At 40.6% G+C, this 17,783-nt stretch overlaps 1 long non-coding RNA gene and 1 other non-coding gene across 5 annotated transcripts in view; both read left to right on the forward strand.

Moving 5' to 3' along the window:
- Positions 1 to 17,783, forward strand: part of LOC132657216 (uncharacterized) — a 248,921-nt gene that overhangs the window by 139,460 nt on the left and 91,678 nt on the right. The window lies entirely within an intron of this gene.
- Positions 15,199 to 15,287, forward strand: LOC114116494 (small nucleolar SNORD12/SNORD106). The gene has a single exon (XR_003590398.1). It is a non-coding gene; the product is annotated as a small nucleolar SNORD12/SNORD106 (small nucleolar RNA).

Here is a 17,783-nt window from a genome sequence, read left to right on the forward strand (position 1 = left end):
TCCCATGGATAGAGGAGCATGGTAGGCTACAGTCCATTGGGTCGCAAAGAGTCAGACATGACTAAGTGACTTCACTCACTCTAATAGTGCAAAGCACCAGGCGAGGTGACTAAATCACCGTGAAAAATACCACAATCCATGACCTTAAGGTACCTAGCATCAAGTTAGTAGGAGACTGATGAGCATGGCTGATGAGGAAGCCAAGGTCTGATGCAAACTTGGAAGAGTTTGTGTTAAATAACTTACATTTTTATCAGTAAAAGTTGCTGAGAATGAGCTGGAGATGGTTGGCCATTTGAGGAGCACTGGAAAGGTTGGGAAAGGTCACAGCGAGAAAACTGATAGGGTGATCATTAACAAATGATCTTAGAGCTGCCTAGCGGTAGAGAGGATAGGTGCTATCAATAGGCAGCACTACTCTGTTTGGAGATCAGTTTGAACCTTCCTCATAAAACTGCCGCCTGGCAGATAATGAGGACGAGCAACACCTGAAAAAGTCTTGTGGGTTGGAGGTCATTGAAGATGGTTGTCCAAAACAGGATGCTTTGTCTTCTTAAGGGAAGATAACTCAGGAAGCATGACTTGGGAAATAATTTCCAGCCTTGCCAAGGGCATGAAAGAGGTAAAAATATGAACTAAGAAAAAGTCATTAACATGGAGATAAGAACAGAGTCATGTACCATGGAGGCAGCGGAGTGTAGCAGAATTGCTGGGGCTTATTGTAACTCTCTGTTTAACTTTTAGAGCAGGGGACCCCAGCCTCTAGGCCATGGACTGGTACCTCCTATCAGATTAGAAATAAGGTGCACAGTAAATGTAATGCACTTGAATCATTCTAAAACCACCACCCCCTACCCCGCCTCCACTCCCGTCCATGGAAAAATTGTCTCTCATAAAACCGGCCCCTGGTGCCAAAAAGGTTGGGGACTGATGCTTTAGAGGAACAGTCAAAATGTTTCCAAAGTGGTCATACCATTTTATATTTCAACCAGCAATGTAGGAGCACTCCAAGTTATCCACGTTTGTTAATTCTAGCTGTTCTAGTGGGTAGGAAGTATTATTTCATTGTGGTTTTTATTTGCATTTCCCTTATGGTTACTGATGTTGAGCATCTTTTTGCATTGTTAATCATTTGTATATGTTCTTTGAAGAAATGTCTATTTTGACACTTTGCCCATTTTTTAGCTGGTATTTTATTATTGAGCTATGTTCTTCGAGTAGTCTAGATACTTGCAAGCAAATGTTTCCTCCCATTCTGTGGGTTTTCTCAGTTTCCTGTAAAGCACAAAAGTTTTAAATTTTGATTAGATGCAATTTATTTTATTGCTTATTTTTTCTGTTATATCTAAGAAATCATTGCTTAACCCATGGTCCTGTAAAGACTCCTGAGTTTTTTCAAAGAATTTAATACCTGTAATTTTTACACTTTGGTCTGTGATTGATTTTGAGTAAATTTTTTTTGTGTATGGTGTGAGGTAGAGGTCCAGCTTCATACTTTTACATGTAGATATCCAGCTGTCTGAGCACAACTGAAAAGAACTGAAAAGAACATTCTTTTGTCTGCTGAATTGTCTTGACAATTTTGTCAAAAATAATAAATATACACCAAATGCAAGGGTATATTTCTGAACTTTTAATTGATCTACATGTTTGTAGACTACTATACTAACATGATCTAGGGCTTCACTTTTGAAATAGAAACTTTTGGAATCCAAATTTTCTAACTTTTCCTCTTCTGGGACCCTTATATTTCCAAATGAATTCTAGGATGAGTTTGCCAGTTTCTGCAGAAAAGTAAGCTGGGATTTTGATAAGGATTGTGTTTAATCTCTTAAATCAATTTGGGAAGTAGTAACATCTTAACTGCAGTCCATGGGGTCGTGAAGAGTCGGACATGACTGAGTGACTTTACTTTCACTTTTCACTTGCATGCATTGGAGAAGGAAATGGCAATTCTCCAGTGTTCTTGCCTGGAGAATCCCAGGGAAAGGGGAGCCTGGTGGGCTGCTGTTTATGGGATTGCACAGAGTCAGACATGACTGAAGCGACTTAGCAGCAGCAACATCTTAACAATAATAAATCTTCTGATCCTTGAATGTGAGATGTCTTTCCATTTATTTAAAATTATTAAAATTTTTTAAATTTTAATTGGAGGCATTTACTTAAGCCTTTTTTTGAATTTCTTTCAATGATAATCTTTGTAGTTTTCAAAGTATATAGATTTGTGCTTTATTAATTTATTCCTTTGGATTTTATCCTTTTGATGCTATTATAAATAGAATTGATTATTCATTGCCAATGTATAGAAATATAATCGATATTTGCATATCAATCTTTTACCCTGAGATCTTGCTGAACTCATTTGTTCCTTTTAATGGATTTCAGTGGCTTCTTTAGAACTTTTCTGTGTAGACGATTATGTTGTATGCAAAGTAAAAGTGTTTTACTGCTTTCTTTCCAATCTGAATGCCTTTTATTTCATTTTCTTACCTAATTTTCCTGGTTAGAACCTCCAGTAAGATGTTGAGTTAAAGTGAAAAAAGGAACATAACTTATCTTATTCCTAATCTCAGAGATAGATCATTCAGTCTCTTCATCATTAAGTATTATATTTGCTGTGGGTTTTTTGAAGATGCTCTTTAGAAGGTTGAAGTTCCCTCCTAGATTGAGTGTTTTAATCACAAGAGATATTGGATTTTGTCAAGTGCTTTCCTACATGACCATGCAATTTGTCTTTTATTGATATGGTATATTATATAAATTGATATTTCAATGTTAAACTAATCTTGCATTCATGGGCTAAATCCCACTTGGTTGTAATGTATAATCTTTTACTTCTGGATCTGATGATGTAATGATTGTTCAGAGTGGCGTTATAGGCCCCCCAAAGTGGCAACAACTCAATTTTTTGTTAGCTACTGAATGAATAGATGAAATTTGCTACAGCCATTCATTGGAATGTTAATCCTCGGTGTAAAGAAGTAAAATTCTAATACATGCTGCAAATTGGTTGAACTTGGAAAACAATTTTAAGGGCAAGTACCCAGTCATGGGTTACACAATTCCATTTGTATAAAAGGTACAAAATAGGCAAATCTGTAGACACAGAAAGATTAGTGGTTGCCTGGGGCTGCAGGGTGGGAGAATGGGAGGACAAGGGAGGGGAGGATTGTGGGGAAATAGGGAATAATCACTAATAAAGACAGCTTTTTTTGAGTGAAATTGTTCTAAAATTAATGGATGATGGTTGCATAACTTTAATATGTGAACATATTAGAAGATATTTACTTTTACACCTTAAAGGGGTCAATTGCATGGTATGTGAATTCTCTCTAAAATGGTATGTACATATAAAAAATGATTCTCTATGAACTAGACACCCCAAGTCTTTCACATCTATTATGTTGTTTAGTGATGACAGCAACCTTGTTAGAGGGGATTATTATTGCTATTTTACAAATGAGGAAAACGGAAGTTTAGAGACCTCAGTTAGGTAAGTAACTTGTTCCAGATCAATAACTTGCAAACAACAGATTAAAGCAGGCTGTGTGCTTGTGAAGCCCAAAGTTAACCTTGGATCTCTTCTAGCTGAGGAGACATCTTATTTCAGTCCAACTGACCTCTGTCTGCTGCATTTTTTCCGTCCTTGGTCATACACTTTCTATCAGTGTAGGGAAAGAAAAGTGGAGGCTAAAGGCCATTTAAATAACGTGAGTAGCCTTATAAATTTGTACCTAGTAAAGAAGAAACAGAATGATCGATGCAGGCTATTTAAGATGATAGCTCAACTCTCCATGTGTTTTTCAGTGTAGACACATTCTTCAGGAGAATTCATGTCTATAACTTTAAAAGAGAAAAAGACTGTTGGAGAGAAGAGCTAGTTTCAAACACTGATTTGTGCTGCAGTGAATTAAGGCCGGGGCATAAGTCTCTCTTTTTCTTTCTTAAAACACTTTTGCCATCTGGTTTCAGTGTCCCCTTAACATAGTTTTCAGGCTATGAAATTCTGTACATCTTTATGAAGCTCAAGACTTGACCTTTGAGAGGGAAAAGTCTTTCTTTATTATGCTGACACCACACATCATAACTCTTATTTTGCTTGGAGATCTCATTCACTGTCATCACCAACATGTGCAACAAGAGATACGTCATGTTTATGGCTAGAATATTCCTTTTATTTCCAGTTATAGTTTTCCCATAAAATCTCAACTGAAAATAATCTCCACACAGTCATTGAGTGTTATTGCTTGGAACAGAAATACTAAAACAATTTGCTTATTTAGGATCCTGAGTATTTCCTAACATTTTGAAGTGTTTTGGTCCTCCACAAAATATCTTTTCAGCCAGAGCAGTAGTAATGTAAGTCTGTGGCTTCTCTTGTCACGTATTTTATGGGATTGTGTTACCTCAATAATATGTTTGGTATTCCTCCCACGTGTATTGGCGTGCAATGGGTAAATAATTCTCTATTGACACTCTCGCCTAGATGTTTTATAGCTGTGATTGACATCCTCTCAAGAATTGTTCATTAAAAAATAAAATTTCCCAATGAGATCCAAGAGGGGTAAAAGGCAGGGCATGGACATCACACTGAGATGCAAAAAAGTACTTGTGCTCATCTTCAAAATTAGGTTTTTGTCTTTTACCTGTCATCTTTTTCTGTATGTACAAAGTTCACCCTTGAACTGGGTAAGCAGGTTGGGAGGAAGATCTTGCCCCAGGAGGCCAAGGGCAAGAGAAGCAGAAAGTCCTTGGAGAATACTTAAGGTCAAGCCCTGGGATCAAACTCCAAAGGATTGGGGTGGGAGAAGGAGGGTTGCAAGAGAGGAGGCAGAAAACAGTGTCCAGTAGGGGAGAGCTTGGCAGAACTCACAGCATAGGGGCAGAGGAAGGAGTGATCTGGACAATTTCCATGAATGCGGGTGATTGTCTAAAACTTGGTCTCTGTGATCTGATGCAGTGAAATGAACATGGCTTTGGAACTGGATTTGGATTCAAATTTTGCTTAGTTGAGCAAATAAGTGATTTTACCCCTCTGCACCTGAACTTCTTATCTATAAAATGAATATCTTCATGATCACATCAGTGCCATTACAATAACTACATCTTCCCAAATCCCTGCAATGTGCTATTTATTTTGCAAAGATAATTGTGTTCAATCTTCTGCGCAATCTAAGGAAGTATGTTTTATCTATCCCCATTTTGCAAATGGGGGACACCAGAGCTCAGAAGTTTTAATTAGCTCAAGGTGCTTTCTTATAGCTGGCAAGTCATGGAACCAATATTTTAATCCAAATCTGCTGGACTCCATAGTCCATTAGACTACTGGATTGGAATGACCAAGAGCACTCAGCCAGAGGAATCCTAGACTCTACTGTAGACCTGTGTGAGCATCTCTGGGGATGGGGCCCAGGATTGTACATTTGAACTCACCTCTTTAGTGGGTTCTTAAGTTCCCCATGAGTTTAACTCACCTCTTAAGTGAGTTCTTATGCTCCCCGTGAAAGTGCCTGCCACTCAGGGTGTGGTCTGTGTTCCAGCACCAGCAGTATTAGCATCACCTGGGAGGTTGCTTGGCTGCTGTTTAGTCACTAATTCCTGTCCTACTCTCCGTGACCCCATGGACGGCTGCACACCTGGCACTTGTGTCCTCTGCTGTCTCCTAGAGTTTGCTCAAATTCATGTCTGTTGAGTCAGTGATGTTATCTAACCATCTCATCCTCTACCACCCTTCTCCTTTTGCCTTCAATATTTCTCAGTATCAGAGTCTTCAATGAGTTGGCTCTTCACAACAGGTGGCCAAAATATTGGAACATCAGCAGTAGACCTTCCAATGAACATTCAGGATTGGTTTCCTTTAGGATGGACTGGTTTGTTCTCTCTGCAGTCCAAGGGACTCTCAAGAGTCTTTTACAGTACCACAATTCAAAAGCATCAGTTCTTTGGCACTCAGCCTTCTTTATGGTCCAACTCTCACATCCATACATGACTATTAGAAAACCCGTAGTTTTGACTCTGTGGACATCTGTGTGTATAGTGTAAATTTCCAGCCCCTATCCCAGCCCTGCTGGGGTAGAATATGCATTAGATCTAACAAGATCCCCAGGTGATTCACAAGGTTCGGGGGGACCTGTTTTTTCAGAGTTGTGAGGATTAGAAATACTATAAAGTGTGGCTGCTGCTGCTGCTGCTGCTAAGTCGCTTCAGTCATGTCCAACTCTGTACGACCCCATAGATGGCTGCCCATCAGGCTCCCCCATCCCTGGGATTCTCCAGGCAAGAACACTGGAGTGGGTTGCCATTTCCTTCTCCAATGCATGAAAGTGAAGTTGCTCAGTCGTGTCCGACTCTTAGCGACCCCACGGACTGCAGCCTATCAGGCTCCTCTGTCCATGGGATTTTCCAGGCAAGAGTACTGGAGTGGGGTGCCATTGCCTTCTCCGAAGTGTGATTGGGTGGTAGTTTAGTTGCTAAGTCATGTCTGACTCTTGCAACTTTATGGACTGTAGCCTGCCAGGCTCTTCTGTCCATGGGATTTCCCAGGCAGAATACTGGAGTGGGTTGCCATTTCCTTCTCCAAACTATAAAGTGTCTACCATATTAAAAGTACCCTTCGCTACCATTCCCTTTTTGGTCAGATTGAAGGTGTTCTGGGAGGACCTCCAGTATAGGGTGGAGGAAACGTCTGCTTTGCTCTCTCCTTCCTTTGGGATCTATGCCCAGTGCTGTTATGTTCTTTCTTACATCTTCTACCCATCCTTCCTTTCTGTTTTTTTTTAATATAAATTTATTTATTTTAATTGGAAGCTAATTACTTTACAATATTGTATTGGATTTGCCATACATCCACAGGAATCCGCCATGGGTATATACATGTTCCCCATCCTGAGCCCCCGCCCACCTCCCCATCCTTCCTTTCCCCAAAGCATATCATGCTATTATTCCTCTATCAACACTTTGGTGTAGAGTCAGAAGATATGGGTTTCACTCTTGGCTTGGCTAATTACTGTCTGTGATCTTGGAAAAAATTAAGTTTTGACCCTCAGTTTATCAACTGAAAAAAGAGGAAGATGATGAAAATAATACATTTGATGACACTAAAGAGTCAGTCCTATTTGACCCTATTGTTAGGGTATCATTTGGAGGAGAAAGCAAGAAACATTGGAAGGGAATAAAAGTATTTGAGTCTGTATTTTCTTCTAAACAAACCAGTCAGTTTGGTTACTGGATGTTTGATTTTAATTGGTATAATTGTTTTACAAAAAGTTGTGTTTAATATTATGATTCTAAGGAGAAACATCTCTCTCAGTGAGGTTGAATAACTCCCTATTGTATGATTTATATATTGATTCTTTAGTTCCAACATTTAACTCCACTAAATTCAGTCAGTTACTGGTGCAGTTTGGGATTGTTTTCTCTCAGAAGGGGCTTCCCTGATAGCTCAAGTGGTAAAGAATTGCCTACAGTGTAAGAGATACTAGAGACGTGGGTTCGATCCCTGGGTCAGGAAGATTCCCTGGAGGAGGAAATGACAACCCATTCCAGTATCCTTGCCTAGGAAATCCCCCGGACAGACGAGTCTGGCAGTACATGGAAACACATACATCAGACACAGCTGAACATGTGGGTGCGTGGTCTCTTAGGAAGGACAACAGAGGTTCCATTACTCTCAAGGCTGTGATTAGTTGATTTTTGTTTGTTTGTTGAAGTGGTCTTTTCGGTGCCTTTTACATGTATGTGTAGAGTTGTTTCTGATGGTGTTTTGAGGAAGAGCTTGACCCTGTCCGTATACATACCCCAGTTCACTTCTCTGGAGTAACCTTTTTTAGACATCTGTCTCTGGGAGCTTTTAAACCTAACCTTCTCAAGGAGGCCGTCATCGGATACAGGATAGGTTAGCTCCTCTTCTTTACCTCCTCTGAGCACCCGTGCTTCCTCTCTCTGAGCTGATTCATTGTTATTTCTTAGGGTCAGTGCTCTCTAGACCAGCGGTTCTACAGGGGGTGTTTGGCAACATCTGGAGATAGTTTTGCCTGTCACAACTGGGGGCGTGGCTCCTGGGATATAGGAGGTGGAAGCCAGGGATGTAGCCAAACCTCCTACCCTGCCCAGGACAGGTCCCCTCCCCCAACAAATAGTTATCCAACCCCAAACATCATGGCGCTGATGTAACTCTAGACTGATTTGTCATTTCCGTGAGGACCCCACCATGGCGAAGCCTGCGTTAGTCACCTCTGTCACCCTACCATGCAAACATACCTCTAGGAAGTAAGCATTCAAGAAGTGTTTGTTGAATTACACTTAATTAATTGAATTAATGAATGAAAAAGGATACAACTTTTCATTTAGCACACTAACTGTTAAAACACACAGATCTGCTTTTAACTGTAAGTAGGAGTATGAGGGAAGGATTCATCAAGTTCACTGCAGCACTCTGCTTTTCAAAGTTGGGTTGACAGAATTCATAACTGAGCACTGAAAAAGCTACGTCATACCTGCATTTCTGGAAACAAAAGTACATATCCTAAGATGAAGCATCACTGAGCCAGGAACCTGGACCATTGTGTTAACTTTTCCATCCTCTGAGTTGCTGATGTAACTGAATTGTGTGGCCCTGTCAGACTACTCTGTGGACCCTTGTGAGAAACATCTCCATAAGGCAGGCATGTACTGTAGGGGGTGGTGTTGAGAATTTAGCATTATTACATCCCATAGTGCTGCTTACTGGGCTTCCCTGGTGGCTCAGTGGTAAAGAATCTGCCTGCTAATGCATGAAGCCTGGGTTCGAACTCTGGATGGGGAAGATAACTATGGGAAAGAAAATGGCAACCCACTCCAGTATTCTTGCCTGGAAAATCTCATGGACAGAGGAGCCTGAAGGGCTACAGTCCATGGTGTTGCAAAAGAGTCAGACACTACTTAGCCACTAAACAGCAACAACAAAAGTGTTTCTTATTAAGGGATCATGGGAGAAATTGCCCTCTTGTTTCTGCTGCTTTTATCTTAAACATACTATGAATTACAAAATTGTGTTTCATTTGTTGCATTGGCTACTATGAAGCTTAGATATAAATTTGTGGCTCATTTTCTCCAAGTGTATGGGATATTATGATATGCTAATCTCATCTCTAGTTATCTTATTTTTTTAAATTTTATTTCCTTTTTACCTTTCTTCTCTTTAAGGTCTTTATTCCTCCCCATCCCTTCTCCCTTCTTTCCCTTTTTTCTGTCATGCTAAATGTGCCTTGTAAAAGTTTTTTTCTCCAAAAGGAACATTTTAAGATGTAATTTATTCCATATTTGTGTGCTTATTTTATTACAATTGTAGCTGTTTGACAAAGAAATTTATAGTATGCCTTGGACACACAAAACTTATCAAAATGGTCATCACAAATAAAGACAAACAGTATTTCTATTAGGTTAAGAACATGAAACATTCATGGCACTCTTCACTCACTGTTTCTGGACCCAAGCCCCAGGGAGTCATTCAAGGGGATGCCTTGGGGATATCTAAGAGACAGAGCGAGAAGAGAGCTAGGCCTGCAGTAATCATGTTGTCTCACAAGTCATGCAGCCAGGTTCCTTTCAACTTAGTGCATATCATGGCTTGGCACACATTTTAACTCATTTCTAAGCTTTTGAGGTTAGCTTTTGGGTTCAGCTGCTTTGGCTGTCCTGTACTTATGATCTACGTGAGTGGGCCTTTTGCTAGTGGGGCCTCTCTAGCTCCCTCAGTCTTGGGTATAAAAGTAATTACTATTGAAAAATAACTTAAAAATAAAATTCATGCCATTCTCTGTAAAATTTTGGGTGTGGGGGTGAGGTCTGGGACTGATAAGACAAACACTTCTAATCAACCACTGAGAGGCAGTGACTCTGACTTGGATCCTATGCGAGTGTAAGGACCTATGCTTTTTTTTAATGGAAATGGGATATTGTACATATTCCTTTGCAATTGTTAGTGTTCTCTCATTTGTGGTGCTGGTGATCCTTTCATGTCTTTGAACATTGTTCTACATTTTTAAAATTTAATACAAGATTTTTATGTTTAGAATTTATTTATTGGCTGCATAGAATGTAGGATCTTAGTTCCCCTACAAGGGATGAAACTGTGCCCCCTGCAGTGGAAGCATGGAGTCCTAACTACTGGATCACCAGGGACATCCCCTGTTCTACATTTTTATGTTTGGTGGCTTGATGGTATTCTGTTGTGTGGACATACCATAGTTTATCAACCAGTATTTAAGTTGTTTCCATTGTAAATACTACTGAGGTATGTTTTGTGTGTGTATATGTATATACGTGCTTTTTAAACAGCTTAATTCTGTGATCCAAAGTCAAAATGTTTCATAACTTCAACCTGAAGTTTACTTGAGACACAAATACAAATACATTGGTCCCAATGCAAAGTGATAGAGCAGGGTGATTTTATAATATGTATTTGCATTAACACCAGTTGAATGTCATTTTTATATTTAGTCAGAGAAATATTACAAGTTGTTTAAGAAAATTAAATAATGTAGGTAGTTATCTGTGTATATAGCATATACCTGTTTGGGCTAGGTTCATAAAGCTAGTGCTAAATCCTAATTTAAAATAACAAATTTCAGGTGGCATTTTTTCTTTTCAACCAAGAGGTAGGGTAAATATCTCCGGGATTGAGTTTCAGGGAGCAAATTGTTGATCAAAACTGATGTGCCTCCTTCAGGACAGAACAACCAAAACTTCTTTCCCATAAAAGAATTATGAAGACTATTTTATCTTCACAAATTACAAAAAAAAAAAGGGGTAGAGATAAAAGAGATGGAGAAGGAAAAGACAGACAAATCCCCATAGACATCTGTGATTTACAGGTGGGATTCAAAAGTCCTGCTGTGTGAAAAAGGCACCTTTATGAGGAAACTCTCCTCAGGTTACTTGGTCAGAAACAATCCAAAAGGACTCTGATTGAGCACACCCTTTCAGTATTGTTGCACTGCCACAGCGAATTAAATTCATGCAGGCTGACTTCATGCTATGCATCACTTACAAAATGTTTGCTTGTCTATGCCTCCCCTGCCCCCTCCACTTCTGGATGAACCAACCAAAAGAACTGGTTATGCTGAAAACAAGGGAAGAAAAAAAGTGCAGTGTTAGCGTATCTAAAATATAATAGAGGGACATGCTAGGAGACTGCAGCTATCTTGTTTTGGGGTTGGTTTTCCACTTAGTAGCATAAATATAAATATCTTGCTTCTTATATTCTGGCTGTTATGTAACACAGGAGGCTCGGCTGAGTGCTCTGTGATGACCTAGAGGGGTGGGATGGAGGGGATGGCGGGAGGGAGGCTCAAGAGAGAGGGGATATGTGTACAGATACAGTTGATTTGTGTTGTTTTACAGCAGAAACTAACACAACATGGTGAAGCAATTATCCTCAAAAAATTTTACCATACAGAATTACAAATAATACAGGAACAATAAAGCAATATGCTGACCTCCCTCTTTAATGATAAAAATGTTGGAATCAAGATGCCTTTTTTTTTTAATTAAAAAAAAAAGCTTTTTTTTTAAATTTTATTATTATTTTTTTTAATTTTAAAACTTTAATTCTTACATGCATTCCCAAACATGAACCCCCCTCCCACCTCCCTCCCCATAACATCCTTCTGGGTCATCCCCATGCACCAGCCCCAAGCATGCTGCATCCTGCGTCAGACATAGACTGGCAATTCAATTTTGATGCTACATAAAGATTGGATTTTTTTACGTTGTAAGTTTAGTTCATTTAAAATGTGTTCGTTTTTGCTCCACAGCAAAGTGAATCAGGTCTGCATATGCACATATCTATGCTTTTTGAGATTATTTTCCCATGTTGGTCGTTACTGGAGTAGGAAATGGCAACCCACTCCAGTATCCTTGCCTGGAAAATTCCATGGACAGAGGAGCCTGGCAGGCTGCAGTCGGACACGACTGAGCGACTGAGCACACACACAGTCATTACAGAGTATTGAAAAGAGACCAGATAGAAAGATTGGATTTTGCCTGACACATGGATTAGTTTGAATGGATTTTAAAACCAGGTGTTGAAAAAATCTCCTTGAAGCATGCAGGAGATCAGGAAAGATCATTTTCCCCCATGCTGAGATTTGTAAGCAGAGGCTCTGGGAGGCGTCTCTCGGTGGGGACTTCACCACTGTTGATTTGCAGCAGGAGAGTGAGATCAACACACGTGCCTCCTTGTTGAAGCACTGAGTCATTCTGTGTGCCCTCTGCCGCACCTTTTCAACGTTAGAAGCGTTTTTCCTGCAGGAATATGCTTAGAACTGTGTCTCTTTACCCAAGAGAGGGTGCAGTGGCGGCTGTCCGGCACCCAAACAGCTCTCTCTGTCCTACCATCTCTAACCCTGTCCTCACTGCTGGAGAAATATGCTGGCCTTGTGTAGCACATACTACTAATCAGAGCATCAAGCAGATGTCAGCTTTTGGGGATGACACTAAGGTGCAGCATGTAAACTTGGCAAGCCATGAAGCGACTTTGCTGTCACTCATTAAAAATACCTTTTTAAACTGAAGTATAGTGGATTTATATTGTTGTGTTATTTTCAGGTAGACAGCAAAGTGATTCGGTGATTTACAAATAGATTTTTTCAGATTCTTTTCCATTCTAGGTTATTGCAAGATATTGAATATAGTTCCTTATGCTGCACAGTAGGTCCTTGTTTATCTAGTCTCTATATAGTAGTGTGTATCTGTTAATCCCAAACTCCTAATTTATTCTTACCTCCCCCTCCTTTGGTAACCATAAGTTTGTTTTCTTTATCTGTGAGTCTTTTTTGTTTTGTAAATAAGTTTGCTTTTATCATAGTTTAGATTTCACATATAAGTGATATCATAAGATACTGGTCTTTGACTCCATTTATGATAATCTCTAGGCCCGTTGCCAGACTTTTTGTAAATTGCCTTTCTGTACACTCTTTTCTTTAGTATGAGGGTGGCTCTTGGCAATGCCATCAAGCCAGTCCGACTTGACGGAACAGGCAAATCTATGTTCAGTACAAAACCAAATTAAAAAGTCTCTCTGTCACATCTTCTGATCCGAGGTTGACTCAGGCTTTCCTTCAGTGAGTCTGAAGTAGAGGGGAATGGCTTGAAGGAAAGTGTTTGAAGACCTTGCTGTGTGTCTTTGTCTGTGTACAGCGTGTGTATATGTTATCTGTCTTGGGTCCAAGGGCAGGTCCGGCCTTCCCCTGCTGGGAGCTCAGGCTTCTGTTGGAAAGCAGGTATGCAAAACCTTCTTTAACTTTGCCTGCCACGAATGGTAAGGTAAAAAACACCCGCTGATGTTTAACAGATCTGTCTCCTAAGACACCGCTCCTCAGAACATGGCGTTTGTTGACTCTGGGCAAAGCTTTAGTATTTTCTGTGTGTAAGAAGGTTTGGCCAGTTGCGCTTCTGGAAATGGTCATATTCCCAAGCCAGAAATGTCAGTTACCAGTTTTCTTTCTTTATCTGTTCATTAAACCTTTTAAATGTTTTCTCTTTGCTTCCCAGGAACTAGCGATGACATGTGTCATTTTTCTATCAGTAAACTTCTTTAAAAGAATAAGCCTACGATCGTTAGCAATTCTGTGCTGTGTAGGGTTTCAAATATTTGAGGATTTTATTATTTCTTGTTCACTGAGAGCAAGCAAAATAGCTAAATGTGTACTATTGTTGAGCTCACTTAACCCCTATTTAGTATCAAAGTAAGAATCAGGGTGGTTATTTATATGTGAAGTTGGGTCACAATCTTATTTCTAAGAAATTTATTCAAGGCAATAATTTTATCCTTAACAACTTGTCAGAACAAATGAAAATTTGCTGTGTGGGTTTTCTGATCCATTTGAGATATTATGGCTCTGTGGGGGAAGCTTCTTCTTTCTGTGAAGATAATGAGAAAAAAAATTGTCAGGAGGCAGAAAGCAAAGAGTTCAGAAGTAGGCTGAGTGATCAGCAAAGCGATCACACTGTTGCTGCTGCTGCTAAGTCACTTCAGTCATGTCTGACTTGGTGAGACTCCAGAGACAGCAGCCCACCAGGCTCCCCCGTCCCTGGGATTCTCCAGGCAAGAACACACTATATATACTTATTTGTGATAAATAAGTCACAGTGTGGAAGACTCACTGGAACCCTGGTTCTGCTAGCTGATGCATCTCTGATCGTTTCCCCAGATGCCCCCACCAGCTATAAATCTCAGCCACTAGTCCCCGGAGGATCTTTCCATACCTGGTCCATTTTTGTGTCCCAGTTGAATTACCTGTTCTGTGGCTCCCCAGAGGCTCATATTCCCCATAGAGTATAATCTTCACACAGAGCTCCCAACAGCTCTATTCTCTCTAGATGATGGTAGCTCGGAGTCTCATGAGCATCTTCCTGTGTGGTTCGGAGCCATAGAGTGACTTGCAGTGGGCTTGTTTGGGAACCTGACATGGTGTGTTTTAGAGAAGTTGCAGATTTGTGACTCAAAGAGAGATCTACACATATCAAAATTGAATAAGGATCTGATTGATGAAAATTGGCCACTTTCACTTTCATTGGCTGAGTTCTCTGTTTGTGCGAGGATCTTTAGTTCACACACTATATACGTTTTCTTGTTCAGTCTTATAACCTATTTTCACTTTATGGATGAGGGAGTTGAAGCTTAGGAAGGTTGTCACTTGCCTAGGTTTCCTTAGCTGGGATGAGAAGTCGGTCCTGCCCACCTGTGTGACTCTGTGCATTCTTTCTGCTGGCCATACTGTCTGTATTCCCCAAGAGACCATCCAAACCACTTTCCCATCTATGATTTCCTGCATCTCTGCCCTTCCACAGTGTTCATCTCTCAAGACCGCAACCCTGGATTTGTCATCCTGCTTCCAAACGGGCACAACTGATCATCTGAGGGAGAGGGGAACCAAACTATAAACTATGCAATTCCTTGTAAATACCTCAGCTGGGTCCTCTGCATTAGTCCTCTCAGAGATCCCTGGTTAGTTTTCACTCCCAGTCCTCACAGAAGGATTCCAGACTATCACCACTCTCTTCCAACCCACCTTTTCACCTCTAAACTCAGCAAAGCCTTAAACTTCTGGGAAAAGCTGAGTCCATCAGAAAATTTCACACACTTTATTTACAAGGTAGTGAATCTTTACCTTTGTATTGCTGGTTTCAGGATATCAGTTTCAGGTTAAGGTCAATCCCATTAGCTGATGATATAACTTTATACCCCTGTTGATGGATCCTGTTGATCTAACTGAACTATTACCAGTTTTATCTGATGCATTGGGGAACAAACCCTGTTAACTGGATCAAATCTGTTACCTGGATCCTACAAAACCCCTTACCTCCTCCTATTTCCTCTGGGACCTTATTCCATTAATCCAACTGGTTCCCTGGTGGCTCAATGGCAAAGATTTTGCCTGCAATGCAGGCGCCACACAGGAGGCACCGGTTCGATCGCTGAGTTGGGAAGATCCCCTAGAGAAGTGGCAACCCACTCCAGTTTTGTTGCCTAGAGAATTCCATGGACAGAGGAGCCTGGTGGGCTATAGTCCATAGGGTCACAAAGAGTCAGACACAACTGAAGTGACTTAACACCCACAGCTCAATTCCTCTACCTTTTATTCTCTCGCTCTCTTCAGACATCTTCCCCTCAGCCTAAAACAAGCACATATCTTACCAAATAAGTTTAAAAGACCCATCCCTCCAGCTACCACCAAGTCTCTCTTTTCTTTTCATGAAACTCCTCAAAGAATGTTCTGTACAATTGGTCGTCAACATCTTTTCCCATTCTTTTGCCTATCAGATTTGGCTTTTGTATTCTTACCTGTTCTTATTAATCAGGATCCAACCAGGCCAAAAAATGAACCACTTCAGTGATTTGTTACCAATATATATATATATATATATATATATAATGTGGGGAAATTGATTAGATGGGTAGTGGAATAACTGAGAAACCAGACAGAGGATGGTGAGATATCTTAGATGCCCACAGCTGGAAGCTACTTCCACACATGGAATGGAGGGATGAAGTAAAAATGGTACTATCAGACCTTGGCCTGGAGATGATGCTAGAGGCAAGACTCTTAGGTTGACTGGCTTGTCCAGAGGGAGCTAAAGCCATTCAGGGAATTCAGTCCATGTACTGTCAGACATGTATCCGCAGCAGAGAAGAGAAGCAGAAACACCCAACCTCACTGTTCCCTTTGTCTTTTAATCTCTCATCCATATCAACCATTGGCTAAACTCAGCCCAGCTAGAGACCAGCTGACACTCAGTTCAGTTCAGTTCAGTTCAGTTGCTCAGTCGTTTCCGACTCTTTGCAACCCCATGAATTGCAGCATGCCACGCCTTGCTGTCCATCACCAACTCCCGGAGTTCACTCGGACTCATGTCAATTGAGTTGGTGATGCCATCCAGCCATTTCATCCTCTGTCATCCCCTTCTCCTCCTGCCCTCAATCCCTCCCAGCATCAGAGTCTTTTCCAATGAGCCAACTCTTCGCATCAGGTAACCAAATTATTGCAGTTTCAGCTTTAGCATCATTCCTTCCAAAGAACACTCAGGACTGATCTCCTTTAGGATGGACTGGTTGAACTTCCTTGCAGTCCAAGGGACTCTCAAGAGTCTTCTCCAACACCACAGTCAAAAGCATCAATTCTTTGGTGCTCAGTTTTCTTCACAGTCCAACCCTCACATCCATACATGATCACTGGAGAAACCATAGCCTTGACTAGACAGACCTTTGTTGGCAAAGTAATGTCTCTGCTTTTTAATATGCTATCTAGGTTGGTCATAGCTTTTCTTCCAAGGAGCAAGCATCTTTTTATTTCATGACTGCAGTCACCATCTGCAGTGATTTTGGAGCCCCCCAAAATAATCTGTCACTGTTTTCATTATTTCCCCATCTATTTGCTATGAAATGATGGAACCAGATGCCATGATCTTAGTTTTTTGAATGTTGAGTTTTCATACAGCTTTTTCATTCTCCTTTTTCACTTTTATCAAGAGGGTCTTCAGTTCCTCTTCAGTTTCTGCCATAAGGGTGGTGTCATCTGTATATCTGAGGTTATTGATATTTCTCCCAGCAATCTTGATTCCAGCTTGTGCTTCATCCAGCCCAGCATTTCACATGATATATTCTGCATATAAGTTAAATAAGCAGGGTGACAATATACAGCCTTGATATACTCATTTCCCCTTTTGGAACCAGTCTGTTGTTCATGTCCTGTTTTAACTGTTGCTTCCTGACCTGCATACAGATTTCTCAGGAGGCAGATAAGATGGTCCCATCTCTTGAAGAATTTTCCACAGTTTGTTGTGATCCACAACAAAGGCTTTGGCATAGTCAATAAAGTAGAAGTAGATGTTTTTCTGGAACTCTCTTGCTTTTCCAATGATCTAACAGATGTTAGCAATTTGATCTCTGGTTCTTCTGACTTTTCTAAATCCAGCTTGAACATCTGGAAGTTCTTTGTTCATGTACTGTTGAAGCCTGGCTTTTGGAGAATGTTGAGCATTACTTTGCTAGCGTGTGAGGTGAGTGCAATTGTGTGGTAGTTTGAACATTCTTTGGCATTGCCCTCCCTTGGGATTGGAATGAAAACTGACCTTTTTCAGTTCTATGGCCACCGCTGAGTGTTCCAAATTTGCTGCCATATTGAATGCAGCACTTTCACAGCATCATCTTTTAGGATTTGAAATAGCTCAGCTGGAATTCCATCACCTCCTCTAGCTTTGGTCGTAGTGCTGCTTCCTAAGGCCCACTTGACTTTGTACTC

Source organism: Ovis aries, chromosome 9, assembly GCF_016772045.2.
Source record: "Ovis aries strain OAR_USU_Benz2616 breed Rambouillet chromosome 9, ARS-UI_Ramb_v3.0, whole genome shotgun sequence".
In the NCBI taxonomy this organism is placed as follows: Eukaryota; Metazoa; Chordata; class Mammalia; order Artiodactyla; family Bovidae; genus Ovis; species Ovis aries.